The 6,982-nt window shown below is 40.4% G+C and overlaps 1 protein-coding gene across 1 annotated transcript in view; it reads left to right on the plus strand.

Moving 5' to 3' along the window:
* The window catches only part of Jam2 (junctional adhesion molecule 2), a 53,106-nt gene that overhangs the window by 23,005 nt on the left and 23,119 nt on the right, over window positions 1–6,982 (plus strand). The gene's annotated exons all lie outside the window — the stretch shown is intronic.

The raw sequence follows: 6,982 nt of genomic DNA on the forward strand, positions 1-6,982 counted from the left end.
ACACACACACACACACACACCAGGGTTCTCTGTAGCCCAGGATGGCCTTTATAAAAGTGTCTATGTAGCTAAGGATGAAGTAATGTCCTATCCCTCTGCCTCCATGTCCTAAGTTACTACAGTCAAGCACCATCATGCCTGGCGCAACATTCTTCTGTGCATACATCTATCTGAATGGAAAAAGAAAAAAAGTTGAATTGGTAGAACAACGTAGGCAAAACATACAAGGATTTAGAGTCTTTTGTTTGTATATTTTATGTACTTAGTTTTAACTGATATATAAAAATATAAGAATGGTACCCGTCAGAGGAGCTAACAAGCACTGTTTTGTTACATATAGACATTATGCAATGTCTAAACCAGGTTAAACACATCTATCTCCTCAAACATCCTTTCTTTATCATAAAATTTCTAAAATAAAATGTCTCCATCATACAAAGAAAATCCTTTCTTCTAGCTTTAAAAGAAAAATACAATGATATTGCTGCTGCTTGCAGTCATCAATAGCACACCAGAACTCCTTGCTTCTCTTAAAACTTCACTTAATACCTGTGGACCAGTATCTTCCCCATCCTACCCTCAATTTCTCAGTGGCCACCTTTTGCAGATTCCATGTAAATGTGGCAGCATATAGTGCTTATCATTCTGGCTTGGCTTATTGCACCTTACATAACCCCTCTCCAGTTCATGTTTCTACAAATGACAAGATTCCTTTTTTATGACTGAATAGTATTCCAGAGTGAGTATGCGCCACATTTTTTTACTCATTCATCAGCTGATGGACAAGTAGGTTCTGTCACTTCCTGTCCACTGTGAGTGTTGCTGCAATGGACACTGGAGCACAGATGTCTCTCATGTCTGCTTTATTTCTGGCGGATATGTATCCGGTATTGAAGATCTGTTTGAATATATCAATATACAGGTAGTTGGTTTTGGTAGTTAATAGTAGTAAGATATAGGAAATATAGGTAAGGTTGGTAGCTATGTTTACTTCTTTGACTTTAAGAATCATCTTTGGCTACTGTAGTTCTCTTAATTCCATCTCCTTAAAAGATGGCTTGCAAATGAAATAAAAACATTTAATGTATGGCCACTGTACTGGCTGGTTTTGTGTGTTAACTTGACACAAGCTGGAGTTATCACAGAGAAAGGAGCCTCCCTTGAGGAAATGCCTCCATGAGATCCAGCTGCAAGGCATTTTCTCAATTAGTGATCAACAGTGGGAGGGCCCATTGTGGGTGGTTCCATCCTTGGGCTGGTAGTCCTGGGTTCTATAAGAGGGCAAGCTGAGCAAGCCAGGGGGAGCAAGCTAGTCCCCTCCAGGGTTTTTGCATCCACTCCTGCCTCCACATTCCTACCCCTTGTGAGTTCCTGTCCTGACTTCCTTGGTGATGAACAGCAGTGTGGAAGTGTAAGCAGAATAAACCCTTTCCTCCACAACTTGCTTCTTGCTCAAGATGTTTGTGCAGGAATAGAAACCCTGACTAAGGCAGCCACTTAGATTCAGCTTACCTAAACAGGAAAAGGTCCTAATCTTATCTTAATACTTTTAAATCACTAACATGTCTGCCTTGCCTCAGCCGTTCCCATTCAGATTTCACTTTTGAAAGCTTGTACCTAATAATTCTGTTTATCCAGATGAAGTGTTGGATTCCACCTCAGCATTCCATCAGCAGGTGTTAGCAATAGCCTCTGTTGGCTTCTTCACTCGACCAAGATTTTCTTTTTCGGAATAAAGTAGGAAAATTAGCAAAAAGTTGTTATGTAGGCCTGATGGTTTGAGGTTGTTTTAAAGTTAGCTACAGAGCATTGTCAATTCTTATGGACGTATTCTAAAACCACTGGCAGAAGTTCACACACACACACACACACAAAGGCAGACATGATTATTTCCACTACAGTGAACAGCTCCTGCTGACGTCCTTGGAGAGGACCCTGTTCCTCTCCACCCATGGCCCCACAACTGAAGAATAAAAGTTCTTGTATTTCTCTCTTACTTAGATAACCTGCTAGGATGAAGAATAAATATTTACTTTATACTACAATGATTTTTAAACTACTGTATTATTTAAATTAATATACTTCATTGAAAGCATGATTCAAATGATGAAGTATGATGGGTTTTTTTATATTAAAAGTGAAGTACAGGCAATATCTTGTATAAAATCATTATGAAATTGGACATAAATTATCTTATATTTTAAAATAAATATTTAAGTCATTATGTATTTTTAGAATAACTGGTAATGGTTGCAGTGCTAGGACACATTGCACTGGTTCATCAGGAGGAAGCCGGCACTGTAGAATTTATTATGGACATTATCTACCTATGTGGCTAGAAAGTATCCCCATGAGGTAGGAATTAGAAGTTAGATAACATGGGCATCTCTCTTCCAGTCATTCAACCATACTAGATCTAGGGAGTAGGAGGAAAGAAAAAAGGGGGGGATGGAGAGAGAGAGAGAGAGAGAGAGAGAGAGAGAGAGAGAGAGAGAGAGAGCCTAGGACATAAGAAGCACTTAACTTTGCTTAAGAAAATACTAGAAAAAGAAAGAAAGAAAGAGAAAGAAAGAAAAGAAAAGAAAAGAAAAGAAAGAAGAAACTAGTGGTGCTGGCATGTGGAGCACACTGGCAGGTGGAGCACGGTGGCAGGTGGGCCTGTTAATAAGCACATTTTTGTAAATTTTTCAAGAATAGTATGTTTCTTTTTTATTTCTTCACAGTACTAGGAATTAAACCAAGGGCCAGGTGTATGCTAGGCAGGCGCTCTTATGTAGCTATGTGCCTAGCTTTAGGAGGACTCTTTCTTATACTGTCTTTCACAGAGCATATTCTTATGGGCTTCTTACTAACAGGTTTATTTAGCTCCCCAGTTCGACTACCATAGGGCTTGCTTGGATAGATGGTCTCCAAAGACTGTGGTCTGATAATTCCATCTTTAAAACACTGAGGACTGAGGTCTATCGACCTTCGATCGATAACGTAGAGGGATGTCTATATTTTATGTTGCAAGTCTCTGGTGAGATGAAGACTTCAAGAATCTGAGCCTTTGCATTTCCCACGTGTGGTACCAGACATAGTCGACTGACAGAAATGCTTACGGGAGGCTTCTGCAAGCCAAGGGAGACTGCCCTGCTTATTGTTGCTTCAGGTTTCCTTTGATTAGTCTTCAGGAAGCTGAAAGGACAAGAACCATTTATTTTAAAGGGCAGAACGTGGAAACAATGGTCTGGCATTGTTGGCCTGTCATGGTTGTGATCAGTAGGCAAAGATCATTCACATTTAACTACCCTTATTTCTCGTAAATCCAGGGATTATAATTTCCTTTTTCTTTTGATAAAGTCACTTCTCTGACGTACTCTCATTTAAAAAATGGTCCTAGGACATCGCCATCCTAGGGGGCTCACGCAAAACGGACAGGTGCTCGGGGCAGTCAAACAGCAGATTTAAAAAATGGCTTGATGAATATTTGCACGTATTTGAATCTCTGGGACTTTAGGATCTGTGTCCTGAAACAATGAAAGGACATCAGGATAGTGTGCACAACTAGAGGAAGTTCCCAAGTTTCAAAATCACTCAAACCAAATATTAAAAAACTGTAGCAAAAGTTTTAATGCCAAGTATGGCGTGGGAAAGATCACTTGTCATAATTGAGGTGAATCGGCTGTTTGGGATGTTCATGACGGGATTTGTGGTGGAATCAAAGGGACAACTTAAAATCTGGAAGACCCCAGCCTCGGCGGCACAGCGCACAGTGAAGCAGGAGAAGAACACTCATGCTCATTAGGATAAAAAAACTCACCAGGTTTCCATCGCCACTGCTATCAGTTGGATATTTTATTATTATTTATCATCTCCAATCAAAATTATAACACAAAGGAAGTCCAGATTTGTGGGAAGACTAATGTCTATAAAACACAACCCAAGTCTATTATAGGCCAAAGTAAAACTTTTTCATTGTGTGTGTGTGTAAATGTGTGTCTGTTTTTTCCTTCTACTATGGGGTTCTGGAATCAAACTCAGCTCACCAGTTCACACACATTCACAGAACATGTAGTTAGAAGGGGAAAGGATATGTTTTGAGGATACAGGAAGATTTAGAGGGGAGTAAATGGAGATGGATATGATCATATTTTATTTTATGTGTATGCACTTCCTCTTGATGTATGCAATTATTAGACTAAATCAAATTCATATTTAAAATGAAAGAATTAATAAATTCATAAAGGTTTTAAAATTTCAAATACATGCATGTAAAATTTATGAGTGAGTACAACTTGTGAATAAAGTTATTTTCCATAGAACTTTTAGTGACCTTTGAAAATTTTTAAAAATATTCTTTTTCTTTTTCCTTTTTGAGACAGGGTCACTCTGTGTAGTCCTTGCTGTCCTGGAACTCACTCTGTAGACCAGGCTGGCCTCGAACTCAGAAATCTGCCTGCCTCTGCCTCCCAAGTGCTAGGATTAAAGATGTGGGCCACCACTGCCCGGCTTAAAAATATTCTTTAAAACAAGTTTTTGTTAAGTAGAAAATTAGAATTGACAAAAAAGAAGAAGAAAATCATGTTCCTATTTGAGTCATATAACCTAGCTTCCAAACCTCCCAGTCTCAGATTGTATTGAAGTGTTCCTGGATAAATGGCAATCTTCAAGGCAGCTGAAGAAATTAAACACTCTCGGTAGGCATGTGGAGTTTGGAGAGTTCAAAGCCAGGACCATGTGAAGGGAAGCAAGAATTATCTCTCCCGCTTCTGCTCAGATCTCCCCTTTAACTGATTTCCAGAGAATATCAGTCTTTATTGTTTTGTCTAAAAAGCCCAGTTAACATACTTCAAAAAACTCAACAAGATTTGTTAGTCATGACCAAGACCTGCTGTGGGACACTAACTCAGATGTTTCAAAATGTCCTTTGTAAGTCTCAAAACCCTTCACGTTTGGAGACATGATTATTACAGATATATCCAGAGCTGCTCTCATTAAATGGAGGACAACACAAGGAGGTCCTGCCTTTTCCTATGCTCCTTGATGAAAATATGGTTTAGCTGTAGTCTTGACCCATCTTCTGCTCTCTGAAGGTCCACGCTCTGTCTTTGAACCCTAGAGAATAAAACTGGGGAGGGAAAGATGTCAAGAAAAAAGGGCTCTGGGGGAGGCACAGGGGTTGGGGAGAGGCTTGCATGGGAAGGAAATCCATGGGAAAAGCAGAAAGGAGATTTAAAGAGATTCCCTGGACCTTTTTCATGGTTCTTGAAATATAGGAGCCAAAAGGATTGTTTTAAATTTGCTCTGTGGTGGCCCTGACTCCTTCCTCTGTATCACTGAGTGCAGTGGCTTGCTGCCTTCCTTCTACACCTTAATGTTTGTGTCCCTTAGTACTGAGGGGGGGGGGGAAGGCAAAAGAGAAGAAGCCACCACACAAGAGGGTTTTTTTCCTTCCCAGAAATTATCTTTGATCATTACTAAATTTCAGTTTCCCAAGAACGTTAACATCCTTGAACTCACCATTCTCTGTTCCCCTTTAGTCTGTTGGCTGATTTCTATACATGGTTCTTAAGCTAGCCTGACTGGAGCAGGAGTTTTCATCCAGGAATGATTTCCACGCCACACTTCTGATACAGATTTATTTGTCCCTCTTTACAGTTTTAGATGTCAGGACAATGGGCAGGGTGAGCCCTGCCTCTAGTGGATAGAAGCCAGAGATGGTATAAGCACCAGACAGTGTATAAGACTATAAGAAACTATCTGACCCTAAAGGCCATAGCATAGCAATATTGAGAAACCCTGTCAAGAACCTTCTGAGAGTCCCATGGTTCTTTTATCTTTGGGCACTGGTGTAGCTGTAACCAAGACACTTGAGAAAAACCTTAAGGTGGGAACGTCTTATTTTAGCTCATGGTTTCATGATTGGCTGGACCAAAGAGCTTGGGCAGAACCTTATGGCAGCACAGTTATGGGGTGGACAGCCTTCTTCAACCCATGGTGAACAGAAAGCAGTAGACAAGAAAAGGCCAAGGGCAAGTTAGCTCCAATACCCCACCCCAGTGACTAATTTCCTACAACTAGGCCACACCTAATAAAGTTTCCAGGGCCCCCCAAAGTACAACCACAAGCTGGGTATCTATCCTGGGGGAACATTTCATAGTCGATCTATAACCACAGATAATTCATAGGAGTTAAGTGAATATATACTTAGGAAGCACTGGAGATGTTTGCCTGACACATAAGAACTATGTACATGCTAACCATTATTGTTTTACTCTAGAGTAGCCTGCTGACTCACTTCCTCTGTCTACCACAGGTCTGGAAAGCAGGTGTATTTTAGTAATGGTGGTTTTCTCAAATGCTTGCCTAAGCTGTCAAATTTTTCCATGACCTGTGGGTTTTTTTTTTTTTTTTTAAGGTGATGAGGCAAGGGGTGTCTATTTTTTTTCATGCTGAATTTTGGGTATTTATGTGCCCTCTTGAGACCAAGAACATTGATGAATGTAGCAAAGGGCAAAGGGCAAAGGGCAAAAGGGACAAAAAGCCCAAATCATCGAAGTGGGTGGCAGATGCTCAGCCTGTATGGATGCAAAGATCCAGATAGATCCTGGGAAATGTGTGAGCTTTTGGCAGCAGCCACCCTGTGTGCTGTGATGATGCCCTTCATTGTAATTAAATCTGTATAAATAAGAGAAAGTTTGCATCCAAGCTGATGTGTGATTTTTGCCCATGAATTTGTGGTGGAAGTAGAGAAAGGAGATACAGGTGTCTAGTGGAAAGAGAGGTTTGCCTCTCTTTCTGATAGCCAGAAGAGCTATCAGAACTAGTGATAAGGATTTGTGAAGGGTTTTATAGGAGGGAGTTGTTGTTGTTTGTGTTTGAAAAAAAAAAAAAGTAATCGAGCCAGTGAATAAAAGACTATAAGCCGGGCGTGGTGGCACACGCCTTTAATCCCAGCACTCGGGAGGCAGAGGCAGGTGGATTTCTGAGTTCGAGGCCA

Source organism: Mus caroli, chromosome 16 (assembly GCF_900094665.2).
Source record: "Mus caroli chromosome 16, CAROLI_EIJ_v1.1, whole genome shotgun sequence".
Taxonomy (NCBI): domain Eukaryota; kingdom Metazoa; phylum Chordata; class Mammalia; order Rodentia; family Muridae; genus Mus; species Mus caroli.